Source organism: Mauremys reevesii, linkage group 3, assembly GCF_016161935.1.
Source record: "Mauremys reevesii isolate NIE-2019 linkage group 3, ASM1616193v1, whole genome shotgun sequence".
NCBI classification, from domain to species: Eukaryota; Metazoa; Chordata; order Testudines; family Geoemydidae; genus Mauremys; species Mauremys reevesii.
The window spans coordinates 94,427,016-94,450,324 of record NC_052625.1 but is presented as its reverse complement, the minus strand read 5'-3'; the positions used below and the strand labels follow the sequence as shown (position 1 = coordinate 94,450,324).

Sequence of the window (23,309 nt, the reverse complement as noted above, 5' to 3'; positions counted from 1 at the left end):
CACCTCACCTGTTAGCATAAAGATTAAATTCTATTTCTGACTGCTACTTAACACTGTTTAGGCTTCAGGAGGGGAAAAAACACACCATATAATACTGAGAGTATTTTATTTACCTTCCTAATTGAAATGAGGGGGTGGTAAAGTACTCTGAGATTTTGGATGAACTGTGCTAGATATTTGTAGAATTTTTATTTTAAGTTTAATTTTGGTGGCATGTAAATCTAGCATGCCAATTCGAGCATGCACGGCCCCACTCCCCATATCTATATGGAATTAACTAAGATCTAGACAGCAGAACAACATGGTGATTTTTGCCAGTTTCACATTTCTGGATGAACCTTTCTTTGATCAAAGATGAAGTGGAATGAAATTATGAAAAGCAGAAAACAGCCTGAAAAGTGACCTAGGAATCTTAATTTTCTCAATCATTGCTGTAACGGAATGCAAGTCTGCAGCAGCAGGGGTCAAATTATAGTACAAATTGTCATGCTATGCCAGATAAATTATTCTGTGCAGCATGGTTATTAAGTGATAGATAAATAAATAACATTGTAGGACTGATTGACAAAATCTAAGTGCCCTGGAGCTAAGCAGGCCACCATGGAAATAGCACTACATAGCCACTAAGATTTTAAACACTAAAATTAGATTTACCACAGCACAAAAGTCTTAAAATAGTGTATGCCTGTGCTGGCTACAAGTTAACCAGGTGCTAAATGCTCTTAAACTTGAAAACCCTAAGAAGCCTGATGCGTGTCCCACAGGAACAGGCTAATGATGGAAGAGAAAAACATTCATTTTAAAAAATTACTGCTCTGTTGGGGAGTGATACTATCCACTGGAGAGAAAGTGTGCATGCAACAATCTTCAGGACCTTGCCAATAGGGTCTTCTACTCCACCCATTTGTTGAAAGGCATCACTCCACTTATATGATGCTTCGAAAGAGCATGGGCCAACAGGCACCAGAGCCATGCAGCAGCACAGGGTCCCCAAGGCGTGTAACTAACTAGAGCTACCAAGGAGGAGCAAACCTCTGCCTGACAGAATGTTCCCAAGATGCCTCCATAAAGGGGATTCTCTTCCAGTGTTTCAACAGGTAGAATACTCTCCCATTAGACCCTCTCTATCCAGAGGGATTTCACTGCAGTCAGTCGATGGTTACCTAGATAAAGCAATCAGTGACTTCTCACTGTCTGAGAAGTAGGGTTGGCTTACATCAGTTTTTTTTTAATGCAGTGAGGCACAAGAACTGGGGGGAGCTATACTTTATTGTATTATCAAACTCCACCCCTGAGAAGGCTGTTGTCTAGAAGGATACGTTGGCTTTTCCAGTAGGGGACCCCAGGAGTTGCACCTTGCCTGCTCTGTAGGTCCCTAGCATAAGACACCAAACCATGGGGCATAAGGCTTTACCACATCAGATTTCACTCCTTCAGAGAACTCACTTGTTTTTTCTTGTAATATGCATGTATTCTCATTTTGCAGCTTGTTTTTTTAATACATTTGCTGTATGCTAGAAGAAGATTTCCTGTATGATCACATGCTCATATAAAGAATTCATCTTAAGCATCTTACGGAGCAAAAGATTAGGAAGAATTATATTCATTTCTGGGAAGACTTTAGTTCCTCTCCTCTCCAGTAAAGCCTTGTATGTGGACAAGTAGTGAGGTGATTAAAGAGACGCACATATGAAGTAATGTGAAGGTCCCAGTTGCAGACAACTTTGGGTTTCGAAGTAACCTGTTTGACTGAATTGTGGAAGCAAATGCTTTAGCTTGCATCACTGAATCATTGAATCTTTTGCTCATATAACAAGAGTACTGGCTGATGAATTGCTGGCAAATGTTGTTAGCTGCGTAGATCCCATGATATTAGGGAGACAAAAGTGGGTGAGGTAATATCTTTTATTGGATCAGCTTCTGCTGGTGAAAAAGACAGGCTTGTGAGTTATACAGAGCTCTTCTTCAGGTCTGGTTAGGGTTCTCCCTTACCTGAAGAGCAGCTTTGTGGTGAAATAGACAGGCCTTTGAGCTAAACAGAATTTGTCCAATAAGAAAAGATATTACCTCACCCACCTTGTCTCTAGATCAGTGATGGGCAACCTGTGGCCTGCATATGGCCCATTAGGGTACTGTTTACATTTGCATGGCCACCTGCAGCTCCCAGTGGCCGTGGTTTGCTGTTCCCGGCCAATGGGAGCTTTGGGAAGCGCCGCTTCCCACAGCTCCCGTTGGCCGGGAACAGTGAACCGCGGCCACTGGGAGCTGCAGGCAGCTGTGCAAATTAAACAAACTGTCTGGCGGCCCACTGGCGGATTACCCTGACGGGCCGTGGGCTGCAGGTTGCCCACCACTGCTCTAGATTGAGTAATATAGTCAATGGCCAACATATTTACAATGTTTTCTGACAGCCATCTTCTCTCCAACTTACATTATTTAGACTGTCTCACATTCTGGCCAATAGGGAACATCAGTATCTATCCAAGGGATCATTTACTCTTCAAATGACCTGATTAGGATTCAAAGTCAGAAATCAAACAAAAAACTCAGCATTCACACGGCGGGAAAAAAAGCCCCCAAACAACTGTGCTCCTCGCTATTAGCCTGGCTTGTTTGAGGCTGTTGGTAAACGCAGCCACAAGAAGTTGGCAGTGTAGCTAACCTACTGTCTCCTTAAGACAGAACAAAATGCTGGCAGGTGACAGTGAATACAAAGACGCGAAGAAGATGGCTCTCTAGAGAAAGGCCCTTGTCAGAACTTTAAGAACACAAGGAAAAGAATAGCAGATTTTTGTCTTCTTGTTTTGAAGTCAGTCTTAAAACTGAGTGTAGCTCCACTGGAAAGAAAGAATTTTTCCCCAGGGGAATCAGGGAAATTGTAGAGCTCACACAGAATAGAGAAAAGATGGATATTTTTCTTCTGGAAGATTCTCTTCAGTAGTTGGGTCCCTAAAATTAAGACAAGAAATAATGTTTAAATCTAGGATTATTTCAAGCTACTATGATGACCCAATTAGGAAATTTGGGTCCTCTTCCTGGGGTCAACGGAGACCCATGCCAGTCCTCTCCTTGGAAAGCCCTCCTTCCTGCCTTGCACATTACCTTGCAACCTCATTCCCTGAGAATTGTTCATCCTCTTGCTGAAGGAGGCAGAAGCTCTACAGAAAGAATACTTCATGACCATGTTATTAAAGACTGCATTATAATGTATAGACACAAGGAGGCTGATTTAAGGTTACCATGGAGTCTGTGTTAATTTGCTGTTTCCACTAACTTTTTTTCCCCAATCCAAGTTTCTGGTCCAAATATAAGTAATTAATAGCACAGTTTCAATAGTAAGTTTCTTTAATACTTTACACTTGCATCTGTTTTAGTAGCTGCATTTCTCTGCAGTTGGTCTCCATCTTGGTATACTCTTTTGTGTATTTAATATAGCTAATTATGCAGCATGTAGTTCTGACCTGAATTGACAGTGGCATATAGAGGAGAGCTAGTAGATTCTTAAGGTCTTGCATATATTAGGAGACCATTGTTATTTTTAATGTTCAGGTCTCTTGAAATGGTAACTCTGTCTTTCATTCCGTCCCCACAAAAATAAATTTATCACAGAAAGAAATCAACTGGGAGCAGGTGGTATTAAACAAAGCAAATTAGATTTTCTGCTTCATTGGACTGCCATTTTCCCCACATGGAGGGGGTGGGGGGAAGCAATCCCAGAATGCATGTGACAGACCAAGAGAACTATCAGAAAAGTAGTCAGAGTTCACATTTTTACAAGGAAATTCACTTCCCTAAGAACAGGCCTCTAAAATCATCTGTAAAACTTTGTAAAATGAGCAATTAAGCTTTATTAGTTTAGACAGCACCATACACTGAATGTAATATTGACTTTGCTGCTGTTCTCATGGACAGATTTCTGAGAGCTTGCTGCAGTGGCCACTGTCATGATAAAGACTCAATCACTTTCTATCACTGAAAGATGAAATCAGAATAAGGAAACAGTATCATCCCTAAAGATAATCTCTCTGCTTCGTTGCAAAGATTTCCCAGAGCTCCCTTTCTGCCTGATTCCTGCTACAGATGTAAAGAAAGAGCTCAGCTTTTACTGAACAGTTGTCATACAGGAGTATTGACTGTGATGTCCATACCCAGTCATATGAGCATTTCTCAATAGTTGCAGAATCTAGAGTTTATCTGGTTGCTGGGGCTGACTCTCCAACTGAATGCTTGTGAGAGCTGGCAGTCTGACAGCAGTGGGGACCTCTGTTTTGCCACAGCACTTCTGGCAGCATAGCAAGTTTCTCTGCCAAGCCTAAGCCCATCCAGTTCTTGGCCTCACCGCGGGGACTGTCAGCAGAAGTGCCAGTTGTGATGCAGACTCTTGTCAACGGTTTCAGTCCAGATCCTAGTAAACATTTCACATAAGCCACTGCACACGTATCCAGTTGTCACTACTAACCAGGCCTAGCCATGGAAGCCAAATCCAGGTTTTATTAGAGCGCTCTCCATGGCATTTGGGTTGTGTGTTGATGACTCATTTTGGACAAGATTCAACTCTGCCCAAAGGCAACTTTGCACTGGCATAGCTGGCACAGAAGTTGTAAGGCCCCCTCCCCCGGGAATAGATCTGATGCATGAAGGTTTTGTGCTAGACAGAGCCTGCTGCACCAGTGCACCATTCCCACAGAAGCCCTCAGTGCAGAAGTGTTCTTGGGCAGACTGGAGGGCGGGGAAGTAACAGCCCGGTAATTCCCATCTGCCACAAGCCCTGTAAGGGTGCCAGCAGGGAGCACAAGTTTAGAGCTGCCTTGCAGCTGCTCTAATCTCTGCCAGGGTATTAAACTGGTCCACTACGGCCTACGATTATAGCAAAGGACTTTCCTCAATCCTTGCGCCAAAGTTTGACAGATTAGTTTGAGACCTCTTTGTCAGCACTCGGTTCATCTACTTTCATTTCTTAAAGTTGTAGAGGCACAGAATGTGGAGAGGCACAGCAAAGCAGTGACAGTGCTCCTGCTCACATGCATGCAGTCTCTGCTTGTGCTGGCCTATGAGGAAAGGTTGAAAGAACAGGGCATGTTTAGTCTAGAAAGGAGAAGACGGAGCGGGGACATGATAACACCCTTGAGGTATGGAAAAGGTTGTTATAAAGAGGCCAGTGATCAATTGTTCTCCATGTCCACTGAAGGCACAACAAGTAGTAACTAGCTCCGTTTCCTGCAAGAGAGCTTTAGATTAGATATGGGGGGGGGGGGGGAAGTTGAACTATAAAGATCGTAAAGCAGCAGAACAAGTTACTTAGGGAGGCTGTAGAATCCCCATCATTGGAGGTTAGACAAATACCTGGTGGGGATAGTCTTAGTATACTTACACCTGCATCAGCGTGGGAGGCTGGACTAGAGCAGTGGTTTGCAAACTTTTTTTCTGGTGACCCATCTGAAGAAAATTGTTAATGTCTGCGACCCAACAGAGCTGGGGATGAGAGGTTTGGGGCATTGGAGGGGCTTGAGGCTGGGGCAGAGGGTTGGGAATGAGTAGTTCAGGGTGTGGGAGGGGGCTCTGGGCTGAGGTAGGGAGTGCAAGCTCTGGGGTAGAGCTCAGGATGAGGGGTTTGGGGTGAAGGAAAGGGCTCGGGGTTTGGGGGGGCTCAGGATTGGGATGCAGGAGTGGGGCACAGGCTTACCTCGGGCATCTCCCAGTCAGCAGCACATCTGGGATACTAAGGCAGGCTTCCTGCCTATCCTGGGACTGCGGACCATGCTGCACCCCGGAAGCAGCCACCAGCAGGCACTGAGCCCCCCAACTCCCATTGGCATGTTCCCAGCCAATGGGAGTGCAGAGTTGGTGTTCGGGGCTGGGGCAGTGTATGGAACCCTGTGCCCCACCCCCACCTAGGAGCCAGACCTGCTGCTGGCCGCTTCTGGGGGCTCAGCGTGGTGTCAGAACAGGTAGGAACTAGCCTGCCTTAGCCAGGCAGCACTGATGATGGGACTTTTAATGGCCCGGTCAGTGGTGTGTACCAGAGCCGCCATAACCCAGAGCCGCCATAACCCAGAGCCTTACGTTCTGCGACCCAGTACTGGGTTGCAATGCGCAGTTTGAAAACCACTGGACTAGATGACCTTAGGGCCCCTTCCAGCCTTACATTTGTATGATTTTATGATCCTATGTGAGCTAGATCGTGTGGGCAAAGAGTGGCAAACCTGGGGGATCCAAGGATGAAGTAAACTCCAAACCCCAGTCTGGGAAAGTCATCTCCTAACCTTTGGGGACCAGTCAAGATCTGGCTTTCCCAACAGGATTGCCCACAAAGTATTAGGAGTGGTATCTTTGTACAGGCCTCTCTGCAATTATGCTTGCTACAAAGGGGGTGGTGGGAGAAGAAGAAGCATTATAAGAAACAAATGACTAAACCGCAAGCAGCAGCATTTGGGCTCAGCATGCTTTGCTAATACACACCTGATAAAAAGCACATTTTCCCCCCTCTCGCTGTGAGTGACCAGTTTTATTAATGTCTAACAATAATGTGGAATGACTGTGGGAGGAAAAATGTTTAAAATAATAAAAAGAAACCCTGCAGATGAGAGAGATTGATTTTAATAAATACTGGAGAAGACTTCCCCCCATGCCCCCCTCTTCAGAGACTAACAGGCGAGGAGTCTGCGGCATCAGTCTTCCCAGCAGGAGGCCGGTGATAGGTTGAGCAGCATGGCTGACAGGGCTGAAATCAAATCTCAAAGAGAAGTAATATAATGTAGAACGTCTGATATTGCAGATTATGTGGGGGAGACCAACCACACAGGGGTAGTACAAATATCATTACACACAGGAAAAAACCCACAAACTAATCAGAATGACAGTTCTGCTAAAAATCAACAGGAATGCAGATCGGTCAGGTTCATGTGAAAGGAACTATCACTGGCAACTGGACTGTTTACACTGTCTCTCTCTCTGGTGGGGCTGATGCCCAAAGGGCTATACGAGTGTTAGAATCTTAAGATCACCCCTCCCCACCCAAGAGAGAATGACCATGCTCAATACAGCATGGTGTCTTCATGGTACTGTATTCTGTGTACTTTGTAGCTTCTTTTGAGCACATTATCATACCCATGTAAAAGTTAATATGCAGTGGCAGTGCCATTCCCATGATAATTATTGGCTTAAGTACCAAACTTGTAGCACATTAAACTGAGAATCACACTGCCCAAACACTTTTGTTTATAGGGTGAAAAGTTAGCATTTCTGTATAAGACTTTACAAGCTGTTTCTCTGCAGCATGTTGTGTTAGTTATTTTCTCACACTAGTCTTCAAAAGCCACCCCCCCTAGACCCTTCACTTTTCTGGAGGGCATTAAAACAACCCAATAAAAGAGCTCTGGAGCCCTACTAGGGAGGACTCTTACTTGAATTCTTATCAAAATTTGGCAGCAGCTCCTTTATCAAGCACACTTCCTGTTTGTGAGCTAGAGGTTGAAGACTATCCCTAATTTTGTGTCTGACAGCCTTTGCCAGCCCTGCCAGGCTTCGAAAGATTTTTCAGCCAATTGCATGTTGCCTAGATGAGCTGACAGGAGCTCCAGCATATGCAAAACAGATTGATAAGACTGCAAATACCCAAACCACAGAATATGTGGAATAAAACTCCCCAAACCCACTTCTAGTCACACCACTTTCTCCTACTTGTAAGAAGTTTCATACAAGCCTATTAACATGGAATATGATTAACAGGAGACTCTAAAATTACATCTAGTCAATTTTAAGACAGCTTCATGTTCTTGATCTCTAGATGTGTTGGCTGATGGGCACTTGTGGGGCAAAGGCTGGGTCTAATGGGAATATCTAAAGGTCCAGGTTGAGATCACAGTCTATGAAACCAACATTCTGGTGGGGAAAGCTGGGCAGGAAGTGGTTTTCCTATCCCATGAAAATGTGATATTCCAGAAATATTCCTGTTCTACATCAGGATGAAACCAAGACCTATTGATTTGGGGGGAGGAGGGGCGCAAAAAAAAGTCAAGCATAAGAGACATCTACCCCAGAATAGCTGGGTGGGCAGGGCAATCACCTGGGATGTAGCAACCTAGGTCAAGTTCCTGCTCTAGTTGATTCATGGCAGGGACTTGACTTGGGATGACTAAGTTTAAGTCCCTGCTCTGAATCAGGCGGAAAAGGGACTTGAGCTGGGTCTGCCACATCCCAGGTGACTGCCCTAAACACTAGGCTGCTAGCTAGTCTGAGGAGAGTGGGTCCATCTGACCAGAAATTTAATCTTGCCTGTGAGAAGCAGTTCCACAAAGTTTTGGTTATGCTAAAATCAGTATTCTCCCAAACAGAAAACAGTTTCATTAAAAAAAAAAATCTCCAAGCAGATCTATTGGTGGGTTTGGTTTTGGCAGTGAGCCAAGGGGATAGTTTGCCTATCCTATCTGGATCAGTGAAGCCCTATATGATTAGCACTTTGTGTTAGATGTCAACAGTGTTGATAATGGAGGGGGGGGGGGGAAACAAATGTGTACCAGGGGCCTGGCCTCCCATCAACAGTAACTATTCTGAATGGATCAGAACTGGCTATAATCCAGGTGTGGCTGAAATTGAAATTCAGTAAAAACCAACAAGGAGTCCTTGTGGCACCTTAATGACTAACACATTTATTTGGGCATAAGCTTTTGTGGGCTAAAACCCACTTCAAGATGGGCATTGCCTACCACTTTAATTGAATTGGCTCGTTAGCACTGACCCATCTTTTCATATGCTGTGTATTTATACCTCTCTCCTGTATTTTCCACTCCATGCATCTGACAAAGTGGGTTTTAGCCCATGAAAGCTTATGCCCAAATAAATTTGTTAGTCTTTAAGGTGCCACAAGGACTCCTCATTGTTAGTCTGTATCATCAAAAACACGGCTACCACTCTGAAACCTGAAATTCAGTGGTATTCTAACTGATCATGAAACTATTGTCCTGCACACATGACACAATCATATGTTCTTTCATATGAACTTCAGTTTTACTAATATGGCATTGATGTAGGTGTTTACTGTTTCTGAAGTATCTAATCCAATAGGTATATTGAGTACACAGAGCTATAGGTACTAAGACTTAAAATACTAGACCACTATAATGAAGAGTTCCTTGGTACACACATAAGTCAGGTATTTAGGCTTTCTGACCCTGAGTGCCATTTCCATATACTCATAAAAAATTGATAGTGCCTCATTATCCATTCCCCTTTCCTCAGCCCACGTGCTTGCCTCTCCCACATCACAGCCGTCACTTCTGATTCTCCAGCCCTGCCCATCATCTTCATGGTCATCCTCCAGACATCTCTAGAGGGAACTTTTCCAGTCTCTGCAAGAAGGCAAATGTGTTCTGTAATTCTCAGGAGCTTGTCAGGGATCATGGCTCTTCACTCTCAGTCAGAAAATCGACATGCTGCTTATTCCCACACATGAGAGCAATTGATGAAAAGAAAGATTTCTACCGCTCTGTATGCCTTTAAGTCCTGCCGAGCACGGCACTAGATTTCTCAGAAGCATGCTTCTTCTGTGGGACTTCAGTCAAATAACCATGTAAGGCCCAACTGGCCACTTGTTCAGTAATCAGCACAATAATTCATTCCTGGCATTGTTTTTTTTAATCTTTTTTTTTTTAACTAAAAAGGCTTATGCATTTTATGTTTGAATTAGGAGAAAAGCTATAATGGAGAATTAGGTGTATCTAATTATCAGTGTACTATAGAACTTAGCTTTTACATTGCCATTACCTTCTTTGTGTTATAAAATAGAACAATACAGAATAAGAGCTTCTTTATTAATGCCTAATAGCATGGTAATTTAAAAGATTCAAGTTTCTTTAATAAGGTACTGTAGGAAATGTTACCTAATTTGACAAGATTAATTATACAATTAATTTGAGACTGCTCTCAATTAAATTAGTAAAAATTCTTAAGAATACAGGAACCTAACTTGAAGTGAGATACCTATTAAAACAGGATATTAATTAGACAGATGAAATAATGCATTTTGTTACTATAAAGGGCATTCAAGACTTGGTAAAGATGTATTATTTCATTACTGTAATAAAATAGAGCTAGTCTAGGCACAAAATGATTTAGGAGAATCACTCAGAACCTAGTACGGACTCTCCAACAAAGTCTAACAGGGCCTGATTCTGATCTCACTCAAACCAGTGGCGCTCCTGCTGCTGCTGGTGGAATTACTCCTGTTTTTTTCTCAGTGCCAGATTACACTGATGCATAAGACATGCTATTCGCTCATTTGTATGAAACGGGGCAGGAGCAAATTTCAGAACCACTACAGAACTTCTGTGTTCATAACAACAGACTCCCAACTGTGATAAGCAGGGCTCTGCCATGCAGTTTACTAACTGGAACAGGGGAAAAGGGATGAGAGAAAGTTATCTGGATGCCAAGAGTTTGACTAGGTATGCACCGGTGGGGCAGGGAGAAGGACACAGGAAGCCTTCCCCAGCAGAGGCATTTCAGGATAGAGAACACAGGTGCTAGCCTCCCCCAGGGGGCAACGGGACAAGGCCACAGGCCCCTCTTTCCTGAACAGTGGAGTGGAATGCACACTGTGCATCAAGAAGAGTGGTAGTGCCACCACTGCAGGGCAGGCTGCTGTAGGGGAATTCTGGCTCACTCAGTCAGAGCTCCAGATTATTCTGGCAGCTACACCCCTGCCAATCCCCACCATACAACCACAGCCTGGCCTCAAACACTTAGTCAAGATTTGTCACATGAGCAGGAAGACAAAATTCTTAAGCCTCTTGACCTCAGGATTCTTCTAATTTTTCAAGCCTGTTGTTGGCAGTAAATAATTCTATTTGACCTAGCAGTTGGTTTAAAACAGGTGGGGTTATAAAGCCCAGTATGGATTTCAGGGTTTAAAAAAAAAGTGATAGTGAAGAAGCCTCCAAAGAGGTGGCCAAACTCCTATTGCCGAAATGAGAACTAGAGCTAAGCAAATATCAAAACAATTCCATGACTATCCATTGGTTTTTAAAATAATCCATTTCTGTCTACTTCAGTACTTATGACCCCGCCCCCCATCACTGTACCATCTGAGTGCCTCCCTATCTTTCATGTATTAATCCCCACAACCACCCTGTGACAGAGGGCAGTGCTTTTGTGCCCATTTTATTGATGGAGAACTAAGGCCCAGATAAGCTCAGGGCTAGATTCACAATGGGACTTACAACAGTGAGCCTAACACCTAACTTTAGGTGCCCTGCTGCCCAGTGGAATCCTTAGCCCTGAACTAGGTCCCTAGACTCCCTCTATAACGCATGGGGAGAGTTAGCTGCCTAAGAACGGGATACTCAAAAGCCAGCATATTGAGTGAGGAGCTGTTTAAAGTAGCCACTAGGGAAGGGGTTATTAGTCACCTAGTCCAGGCAGGAGGGAGGTGGCTCCCTCCACTTGCAATTCATAGCTGAGAGACCTCTCCTGGAGTTATGTGCCTAAGCCAGAACAGTCTATCCTCCCCACTCCTACATAATGTGGGGATAGTTCCCCCCTCCCAACTTACACTCTACAGGCCAGTGGTTAGGGCACTCACCCAGGATGTGGGTGACCCAGCTTCACTCTACTTGATTTGGAGAAGAGACTTGAGAGCCCAGGTCTCCCACTTCTCATGTGAGTGTCCTCATCACTGAGGTATATTCCAGGGTGGATCTTTCTCAATGTCTCTTGTTGAAGCTGTTCCACTTTGTATAAAATATTTAAAGTCATTGGGTCAGAGAGAGAGAGAGAAAAAATTACTATAGCCTGCTGATTAGGGCACTCATCTGGGAGACCCAGGTTCCAGTCCCTGCTCCAATATTTCCTACAGAATGGAACAGCTTCAGCAGAAGAGATCCACCCCCAAATCCCTAACCACTGAGATACAGGGTATCTTGCCGAGGAGGGAAGAGAGAGAGAGAAAGAGAAAGACCTGGGTTTGTGTCCCTGCTCTACCTCAGGCAAAATGGGAACATGAAGCTGGATGAGTGTTTTAACCATGGAGGGACAGGGTGAGACTACCACTACTTCAGCTTTGCACATAGGTAGAAACGTATGCCCTGAGGGTTCTTAGCCAATGGATTCTCAGGCACCTACATGGTTAGTTAGCAGATGAGTAGGGGTATTTTAGGATCTGAAGTTTGGCACCCAGATTCCTTTGTGGCCTCAGCTCTAAGTGACTTACCCAAAGTCATACAGGAAATCTATGATGGAGCAAGGTTTTTGAACCCAGGTCCTTTAAGTCCTAGGCTAGCACCCCAACTACTGGACCATCTTTCCTCTCCCTTCAGCATCCCATCCACTGGACCATCTTTTCTCTCCCTTCAGCCCACTTCACATTCCCTTGGTGTGCACATTCTAAAAAGAAAAAAATATTCACACAGTGGAACCTATTAGGAAAAACACTGACAGAAAGCAATTTTTGAAGTAGCACAACTGATCATGAAAACGTGATCATAAGTTTCCACACCAACTATCTTGTGGGATGTTTTAGTGCAGGCTCATCTCACCTGGAAACAGAAACCACCATATGGCTAATATGGCCAATCACAGTTAAGAAACCAGCTCAATATTTCAAACAATTTGCAAGCAAAATAGACTGTCAGCAAGATATTCTTCAAACAAGTTAACACAACAAATACAGACATCGAAATTCAAAGTAGAAACTCTAAATTCATAAAATAATTTAGTCCTTGTGAATTCATGACTTAGCTTTATTTAGACATCATGAGTTTGAAGTTTAAATGCAACTCAGGTGATATTGATTTGTATCTCAGGGCAGATCAGTACCTATGTGCTAATTATCTAATATGACAGATAAAAACCAAGAGCTTAAGGATGTTGCAGATCATTTTCATAAGTTAATGTATATGAACTAGAAAGATGTTGTTTTAGCTACATGTACTAGACTTAAATCACACTGCAGAAGTTAAAGAAGTTTCAAACCCCAGGATTAAGCAGCTCTCAAGTTTCAAGGTGCCATGTCTACTTACAACTTTCACTTGCAGCTGTGTGGACGTAATGTGCCTTCTCTGAAGCACTTTTTTGAATTAGCAGAAACATCCAGAGTTTTATGATCTTAAAATGAAGCCTACCAATACAGCTGTCCAAATTAAATCATTTTGATGTCTGAGAGATTGAAAGGAACCAGTAGTTCTAAAGAAACTGATATGGGGTGAGGGGAGAGGCTATAGAAGGATAGAATGAACTGAGTGTGTGTGTGTTGTGGGGGGTGGGGGAGAGTAAATCATCTCTGTGTGATCTGAACACTTAAAACAATGAGTTTTCATTTTCAAAGAAAGGTGAAATGTGTTCAGTTACTAGCAAAGCAATTACTGCTACTTTGTTATTCAATAGATACTCTATCCTTACAGCCTCAGCCTTTTTAATATGATGTATTAGTGAGTACAGCAGAGATAAGAGAGGCAACCATTTGTTTGTACAACATGTTAGCAATTCCCATTCCTATTAGGTCTGCAGGTACAACTGTTAGTTGCATACAGAACTCACAGATCAGTCCCCATATTCTTAAGTAGTATTCAGCAAACTCTGTCACTTTTCTCTGACTGAAGGAAACCTTGAGTGTCTAGTAGTGACCGAGTACAGAATGGGAAACTACCTTTTCAGACCAAGTATTCTGCTGTATCAGAATAAAGGGCAGAATAAATAGGCCCTGTCAAGGCTGACAGGCTCAACATTCCATCTACAAAGTATAATACCCAGATTTCCCCCTCTCCTCCCACCTCAAACCAGCCTTCCAAAACCACAAGCATCGACCCTCCAGTCCTGCTCTCCACATTGAAAAAACCACATGCTAATGAGGACCACCTTCACCACAAACCCAGGACTTTGGGTTTCTCCATATGCATGAGCTGAGTACTCTGTTCTTGTGAATTGGTGTATATTTCAATCCCTGTCTGCTTGGAAAGAGCAAAGCAGAGCAGAGAGTTTGACTCTGCACAATGACACATGCACCAAGACGTTTATTTTAATACTACCAATTTTGACAAAGTCCTTTTCATTCCTCTTGAAATATTTGTTCCTCCAACAATGCAGATTACATCCTCTTCCATTTAGGTAGTTACCATCACATACAACTGAAGAGTTGAGCCCAAACCAAAACCTCAGATCCAAACAGCCTCAAACTTTACAGCTGGGCCCCAACGTCATCATAGGTCCAAACAGCTCTGACTTTGGGAAAATTTGGATCAAGATCTCCACTTTGTAGCTCAGGCCAGTCTAATGTCAGTGTTTATCAGTTCCAAATGATTAAACATGACAAAAGGTTTGTCCAGCAACCAAAGTGCACCACATCTCCCCAACCACAGTATGCATATTTAATTCATTTAGTGCCCAGTTTTACATAGGCAAAAATCCTGCTGTGAGTGGATTTCTGAATTTACTCTATCATTGTGTTTTCAAACAGAAGAATTGCCTGCAGAGCACAGCTCAGTTGGGACTGACAATACATTGCCAGCCAATCAGTACAGCACAGTGCTCTGATGTAATTTGAAAGCAATATGGAAGCAGGGCTTCTGGGAATGACATTCAAGAGAGCTGCACTCATTAGTTCAAGAGGCAAAGCACCAATCAATGGGCATCTACACGCCAATGTTCTGTCCATAGTTTCTCTTTTAATGAGGCTCTCCGATCAAGGCTATCAAGTCGGACAGTCACTAGCACTGAACCCTTTTATCAGACCCTCTTCATCATTATGAATTATTTGCCATTATACAGAATGCTAATTCTTAGATTCCTACAAACAGCTTAATCAATTGAGTGCATTTTATTATTTTTTAGTCTAAACATTATGGTCTCATCATATGAAGTATCCATGAACACTGAATTATTCTAGATAGTTAAGCCAATCAGAAATTTTATTCAAATTTGTTAAGCTTGTTGCATTATTTAGCCAGCACAATTGAGAACTACAGAAACAAAGAGCCCCCCAGGGGTTGAATTCTGAAGCAGAGCAATTGTAAGGAATGAGATTCTGACATGTCCAAGTAGGCTAAAGTAAGGGGTGACTGGCTTCAGGGTGGGGGATGGGGGGAATATACATTAAATAGAGCTGTCCACATTTATCCAAAAGCAGAATGCAGTGGTACCCGGTCTGCATCCAGAAAGGGAAATTCTCACACACCAATCAGGGTGGGAGCCACAAGGGGACTTAGGCATTCCAACATTGAGCATCACAGTGCCAAACTTTTTTTCCCCCTTCTTTAAAAAGAGTCAGGAACAGTGCTGCAATTCACAAAGTCAAGTTAGGTGCCCTATACAACAAATGGGGAGAGAGAAGTGTCTACGAATGTGATCCACAAAAGCCAGCATCCTAGGCAGGCAGCTGTGCAAATGAACCAATGGGAGACACTGAGGAGAGGGATGTGTGCTAAGCCCCCCCCCCCTTCAGTTTTTCCACATGCCCCCTTCTGCCCCCCATCTCAGCAGATAGATGGACATGCATCCACTAAACTGCTGCAAGGACTTGGAGGGTAACAAGGAAGTTGGGAATAGCCTCTGAAAGGCACCTCTTTTTGTTAAAAGTACAGTTACTACAGCACCAGGGCAGTGATTCGGCCCACAAAGAGAAATTCTTGCCTCAAGGAGCTTTTTCAGTCGCTTTTACATCTGGTCACTGAAAACAACTATGCCATGTGCTGTTGTACAGTACAAACTGTACCTGTTGTCATGGTAGTTAAGTCATTACATTACTGAAAATCAGACAGCAAGTGACCTAGTATTTTCTATATTTTGACCACAGAAAGAAGGGGGTGGAAGGGAAGAGAGAGAGGGAGAGAGAGAGAAACATACATATTATAAATTGCCCGAGAGAAGCAATTTGGTTATGTAACCAGGGGCGGCTGTAGGCATGCCGCGGGGGGCGCTCTGCCGCTCGCCGGTCCCACTGCTCCGGTGGACCTCCTGCAGGCATGCCTGCGGAGGGTCTGCTGGTCCCGCGGCTTCGGTAGAGCCGCGGGACCAGATGACCCTGCACAGGCACGCCTGCGGGAGGTCCACCAGAGCCGCAGGACCAGCCGACCCTCCGCAGGCATGCCGCCGAAGGCACCCTGTCTGCCGCCCTCCCGGCGACCGGCAGAGCGCCCCACGCTGCATGACGCCCCAAGCACGCACTTGGCGTGCTGGGGCCTGGAGCCGCCCCTGTATGTAACAACAGTAAGTATCACTTCTCTGATTTGTCTTGGAATTTGAACAGTTCTGGGTTGGCTTGTAACAACGTAACACTAAGTATTACTTAGAATATTCCTTGTTGCTTTCCAAGTACTGTATGAGTCAGATTACTCAATGCAATCATGGGTAACGATACAAGAGCATTTTAAAGCAGGACTTTTATTATGCATGTCATGAAATTTTCTACAATGTACAGCCTGCCTTTGACCTTGCCTTGTCTTCTCTAGCCTCTTAAGCAACTAGCTCACTCATGGCAGATTCCCCCCAGGAACTTGCTAATTACCAGAATGTTAGACACCTGTTCTGGTTGGACAGTCTCCGGTTGTTGGGAAGTGAAGTAAATAGGATTTATTCTCTCAAGAGGGCCAGCTTTACCCCCACCAAAACCAGGAATGCCCCCTCTTCCTCTGAGCAACTCTTCTGCCATAAAGTACCTGGGCCTGCTGCAGGTCCTTGCACTCCCTCAGAACTAGATTAATTCTTAATACTCTGAGGGTTAACATGTTTTCAGATCAAGGGTATTTGCAATCTTTTAGCACTCAATAAATTCTGCTGGAGGTTGAGGTAGCAAATATAATTTCATTATCAATAACTGCATATAATGAGACAATATCCCAGGTATTCTACTGGGAAATGAGAATGCACATTTCAGTGGTAGCAATTTTGTGCATATTGGCCTCATAATTTAAACCAATTTCTTCCTAGGATGTTTTTAAAGAGACAAATACATTTATGAAATAATTGTACCAGTCTGTGGCAAAATTTAGACCTGTTTTAAGGCCTTTCCAAAAGCCCTTGGAGTGACAATACTTGGTTTCAGCATTCATACTGTAGCATTAAGAGCACATAAGACCCATATTTTGCATGTTCTACTCAAAACCAACATGCCACATGCAGATCTCAACAGACACAGATTTCAGAGATGAAGACTTAGGCCGTACATCTCAGAGTTTGTTACACACAATCTTGTCACCTGAAGTTGTCTGGACAAAGCGGTTAAGCTTATTCTTAACTTTTACCCATTGATTTCAATAGGACGTACACATGCCCTTATGTGCTTTGAGGAACAGAGATCTAAATTCTTTTGGGCTAGATTATCAGTTTGAGTCAAGCTCTAGTTCACACAGCCAAGGAGGAGAAAGGAAAGAAAATGGCTTCAAGGTCCCAGAACACCTCCATGATCCTAGATCTGCCAGAGATTAACTGGTTCCTGCCTAATTTAGAATAGCCTCAGATAAGTTCTATGCTGTGGCTGGAGTGCCCTGTCCGTACCAGGCACATCGGCTTTCCCCCCACCCCCAATAAAACCACCTGTGCCTGAGACTGGAGGTGGAGGAATATCATAGGAGTTGCCTGTCTGGTGGCTGTATGCCATATAAGCATTTCTCCTACACATGGAGAATCTTCCATAAATCAATACCACCTGTTTTAAGGCTGTTTTGCATTGCCAGAGTGACACAACCCAGCCTTAATACAATTCTCACTTGACTAATTCAAAGGCACCATTACCGAATCACGGAGTGGTTTCCGCAGTGCTTGCTTTCCTGTAAGACTCTGGCACCATGATAAAAGCAGCAGCATATTGAATTCCTTATGGAGTTCTAATTATCCTGCTGCCAAAAGTCTGCCCAATTTTTTTTTGAACCATTACAAACTTAAACAATCACTTTTTATTAAATTTCTTATTCAGTATTATGTAGTGCCCCCGCCCACTTCACATGTACCAGAACAGCCTCTGGCCCAGGATGTGATCTGAACAAATTGTTATTGCCTAAAACAGCATTAACTGAGAAACTTCCACACTGTAAGAGATTCATTCTGGGATATTTATACCACCTGCAGCTGTGGGAAAGAATGTCCTTTACTTATGCTGCAGCAGCACGCAGCTCCATTATATTTTGTTTACTTTTAACTGAGTTGCAACTCCCCAGTTAAAAGTGTAGATGTGCAGACTATAGAGGTATCTGGGGCTCAGATGTGTTTTCAAATACATGGCTGAAATCAGCAATGAGACTACAACCCACCCACCCCTCTCTCCGAGTTGTTATAAACAGATCTAGAGAACCTCACTAAAGTTGTACGAATCTCTGAGCACTCAAGGCCCCTCCCACGGCAGTACTATCAGATCTCAGATCAGGTTTTTAGCTACTCTGCCCTTATATTTGGGCTGACAAGAGGTGGAGCTAAAATAAAGTTCCACCTACACTCCCAGAGTCCACCCCTAATAGAGACTGGGCTATAAAGAGGGTCATGGGAAGTTGCAAAGGCTGGTAGGTAATTTCAGTTGTAAAGGTGAAAAATGCCTAGAGTTCAGTAGTCTGGGAAGCCTAAAACTATCTATAGGAAACAATTATATAAAGAAATAGCTTGAGTGTTGTTTGTGTTTATTATTTTAACTGCTACAGCTCTGGGAGCAATTTTACAGAGAAGACTCTTTCCCAAGAAATGCATTTTGACCATTTCTTCCCCCTTAATCCAGAGTATCACTACTAGGGGTGTGTGCATGCACCTTAAAATGTTATATCTTACTGTAAGGAGTAAAGTGCCCAAACTTAGTAAAACAAGCTCACTCTTTGCAATATTGTCTGAGCAGTAGAGATGGCTGGTCCCAGACACGTATAGCTTTACTTGGGAATTCACATCTAAAGCAGGTTTGATTTCCTTTCCCTGCCTGAAAAGTATAAACTGCAATGCAAGAATCAATCCTGCACACTCCCTGTCACAGAGCTGGTGGCTGATCAATCCTCTCATTGAAGAAATGCCTGTAAAGGAACCATGGCCAATCTCCATGCTGACATGCATAATACGGCCAGCCAAAAGTTCACTACTCGGACATTAATATACCATATGACCATTGTCATTTTTATTGACTTAATGAGTCCTATCTGTGTGCTTGTCACTGCTCTAAACAGAGTTTCTATAGTTTCAGGGACCTCCTTTCATAGGCCAGGAGGTAATAAGCTATACAGCAGATTCTATTTGACTCTCTTTGGTGCCTTCTGGATTTATCCTTGTGACAGAAAGTTAGAACATTTTGCAGAATGAGATGAGCCAGAAATTCTATAGAATATGTAGCTCAAAACCTTGCTATGCAGATACATGTTTTCTTCTTTCATCCAAGGAATTTTAGATGTGAAAAGCCTCGAGCCTTAACAAGACATAAGAACGCCACTACATTTTGCAAACGAACAAGTTTGGTTAACAAAATATTGGGTCTCAAACCAGTGTGATTTTTCCAGCAAGGAGAATTCCATGTTTGGTAAAATAAATTAAATATTTTTGTGGGAGGTTGATTTTAAAGAGATAATGGCAGCTATTTAGAGCTGCTCTGAGGTTCAGAGTGTTAGAGTGAGTCCCTGTGGGGGTGAGGGGAAATTGATTTGTGGGCAAAGTGCAGGTGAGATAGTCAAAGGTGCACAGTAAATGTATCACATAAATCCACAGTAAAGCATAATAAATTTCCACCCTGTGTGTGAAGAGATTTAAACATATAAACATAGCTATCTAAGGAGATATACAGAAATATAGTTCCAGTTAGATAGGAAGGCTTTCTAAAATTTTAAAAAGCCTTCTATTCAGCGAGTTCATAATAATAGCATGTTTAAATGCAAACTTTAAGGTTAAAAAGGAGTATTTGCCATCACAGCTTTCGCTGCTAACAGCCACAGCTGTTATTTTGTAGGTGCACATTCTATTACCATGAATAAAGGGAGGAACAGGGAGCAGCTATGGATTAAGATACTGAAGACAGAGATCAAATACAGTGTAATTTGTCAGTAGATGTTATAGAGATGTTGCAGACATCCCTCAAGCATGCGATTTCTTTACTCTAGCTTTGAATTCCTGCTGTATAGGCAGCTGATGAGATTAGCACAGTTTTCTTGAGTTGCAGGAGCATTATTATACAGAGACATGATGGATAGTCACAGGTTGTGATGAAGTTTTAGTTAACTCAATAAGATGGGCAAAGCACAAAGGGGACCCTCTTTATAATAGATTTTCTCTTGCAAGTGAAATTCCTAATGGATGTCAAATACCAAATGAAATATTATCTAAAATGATGACATGCTGGAGACTATTTTTCCAAGTAACAAAGTCGCCTTATCCTGTGGATTTTCTTTTCTTTCTCCCCCACTATTTTTTCTGTTTCCTTCTCCCTGACCCAGGCAGAATGATGCAGACAGCACCTTCCTATGCCAGTCTGCATTAAGGAGGGGGATTCACACCTGAGGGAAGGCAGGCAGAGTTTCTATTGCAGCCCTTAGTGGGAGTCACTCTGGGAAATGGGAGCTTTGGTTTAAGTCACTGTTCCATTTGAGTCTTTGTGGCAGCAGTTGCTGGATGTGAATACTGGCTGCCTTAGCCACGTACCTTCACAGGAACATTTTGTGCTGCAGTGGCTAGCTAAGGGCAAAGGAGAGGTCACCATGACCTTTAGCTGTCATCAACCTCAGGTGTATTTTCTGCCCCAGGGAAAACGTTGTGCTGTTACAGACCCTGGTTCAGTTTAGAGAAAGGAAAGCAAATACAGACAGCTTAACACCAAAGAAAGAGTCACTATCAGAGCTGGGATTCGAATTGTGTAACTCCTGGTTACCCATCTCAGGCTTATTCCACTCCACCTTGACACCTCTTTTCATACCAATTGTAATGGGGCCACTCACCTCTTGAGCAGCTCCCAATGGCTGAGTGTGGTACCATAGTCTTTTTCTCACTTCAGCACCCTGTGCAGGCTGCCACCCAACCTTGGTGAGTCTTCAGTGGCTTGACCCTCAAGCCGAGTCACAGATTCCAAATGAAAGCCTTCTGGGGTATTAAGGAGTCCAATAACTAAATCTATTTGCACTCAGTAGGATCTTCAGTCCCAGCTCTGGTCCCTTGAAATTCAGCCCTTTATTCAGGCTGCCAAATAAGGCCTGTCCCTTTCTTGGGGTTTACATCACTTTACCTCTGGCTGGTAGTGAAACCCACTACTCCAAGTTCCAACCTAGGGACCCTACACACAGCAGCCATATACTGCTTGATTCAATCTTTTGCTGTTAATTCCCTAGGCCTCTTCATACCAGGCCCTTTTATCTCCAGCCCTACCCCAGGGTCAACATCCTTAGGGCCTTCTCCGTATGCAATCTTAGTGCAAGTTCAGCCCGCCATAAACTCCAGCTACTTGTTACATTCCTTTAGCTAGAGAGAGAGGACCCAGACCCCTTCCCCTTCTTCTGCTCCCAGCTAGGAACTGACCTAGAAAGCCCTTGCAGCTCCTTTTATCTGGGCCTGCGGGGCTCTGATTGGCTACTTCTGAGAGGCTTCTCTAGGCCAGCCTGGAAGACCCACCTTTGCTTCTCCTTTCCTGGCTCTTCACTGCTTCCCAGCAGAGGGTGTAGTAGGACCACAAGGCCTCCTGGAGGAAGCTGCAAAGGTCAGGTACACCCTGTCACAGTAATTTTTCCTGCTTATTCATGATTTGGAGAGTGGTGCTTTAAGCAGTCAATAGCAATTATTCTTGGTGAAAAGAACACACAATACAAATTAGTGTATTATAGATTTCCGCCATTACTTTAATGTTTAGTTACCCCGTTAGATTTACACTGAGTACATAAAATTTAATAAATTGCTTTCACTAAAACCCATTAACTGACACTTAGAAATAGCATTTTAATCTAAAGGAGTGCAGCATAACATTACTGCAGCTAATAGGCATGTCATAGCAGAGAAAACTCCACTTCTAAAACAGAGCGTAGCCATGGTGGCGTGTGTTTATATAATCTGATACTCCTAAGTATCCAGAACAGGGGACCAGATCTTCAGGTGATATAAACTGTCACAGCTCACCAATAAAGCTCCACAGACTTCCAAGGAGCTACACCAATTTATACCAGCTAAGGACCTGACCCCAGAACATAATACTGTGTTTCCTGACCCTTGGAAAACTGGCCCATTCCCCAGTGAAGGTAATCTGGACTGGAGAATGGCTAATTAACAGCTTTTGGGTCAGGCTATTAAGAATTACTGTGCCTGGGAGGTGGAAGGATCTGTAGCTGTGGGGAGGAAGAATTTGGTCAGGACTTGTGCTCCAGCTTGCCTCTCCTCTCCTTTCCCATGAATCCCTCCATCTCCTTCAGCTGGTCCCCTCAGGGTATGTCTACACTGCAGTCAGAGGTGTGACTGCAGCATGCATTAGAGGCACCTAAACTAGCTTTGATCTAGTTAGCTTGAATAACAATAGCAGTGAAGCCACTGCAGCACAGAGGGCAGCAGACTGGGCTGTACAATCCCACCTGGGCCCCTGGGTATGCTGCCATACTCCCATTTCTTCATTACTATTGTTTTCTGAGCTAAAGCTGGTTCAGGTTTGTCCACATATGCTTCAGTCAGACCTTTGATTGCAGTCAAGACATACTCTTAATGAGAGCTGTGCCTTTTGGCTGCCAAGTTCTTTCTCAGTAAGCAGCAGAGGGGTTGACAATATATGCCTGCTAGGGAGGCCAAGCTGGTGGGGTGGACACTTCCTGAAATGGAACCCAAAGCAGCTCTCTGATGAAGAATAAGCCAGTGCCAGAGAACATGTAGGTGGAGAGGGAGAATGTATGGGGAGCTATTCAACTGACCACAGGGAAAGATAGGAAAGGCCTTGAAAATGGGGGAGGGCTCATTTTAAAAGGAGGGAACATCCCACATGAAGGGAGGGGTTAGAGGCCTCAGGGGCCCATGGCACATTCTGATTATATCACCCAGAACCCAATGCACCTCTTATCTGGTTGATAGGTCTTTTCCAGGTAACATGCCCCTTTTTAAAGAAAGAAGTGTGAATCAACATGTTTTTTTTGCCGGTGCTGTAGTCCCAGTGCAGATCTGGGTTTCTCAGCTTTTACATAGAGCACCTTTTTTTCTTGCACTGTAGTGTTGGGGGAAACTCAAGGGTACCCTGGTCAAAATTCTGCAGCAAAACTGAGCTAATGGAGCAAAACTGAGGCACCTGGCACTGGCACCAGCCACTGTCAGAAGACAGGATACTGGGCTATATGGACCATTGGTCTGACCCACAATGGCTGCTCTTATTTACAATAAATTCATATTATTTATGTTGGCCCTTTCGTAGGTGA

General features: G+C 43.6%; 1 protein-coding gene across 2 annotated transcripts in view; it reads right to left on the bottom strand.

The window, feature by feature from the left end:
• Positions 1 to 21,405, bottom strand: part of NOX3 (NADPH oxidase 3) — a 265,187-nt gene extending 243,782 nt beyond the window's left edge. For both annotated transcript variants that reach the window (XM_039528217.1, XM_039528218.1), the window contains exon 1: positions 20,874 to 21,405. The gene's annotated coding sequence lies outside the window, so the exon portion shown is untranslated. The remainder of the gene's footprint in view (positions 1 to 20,873) is intronic.
• Between the last annotated feature and the right edge of the window lie 1,904 nt (positions 21,406 to 23,309).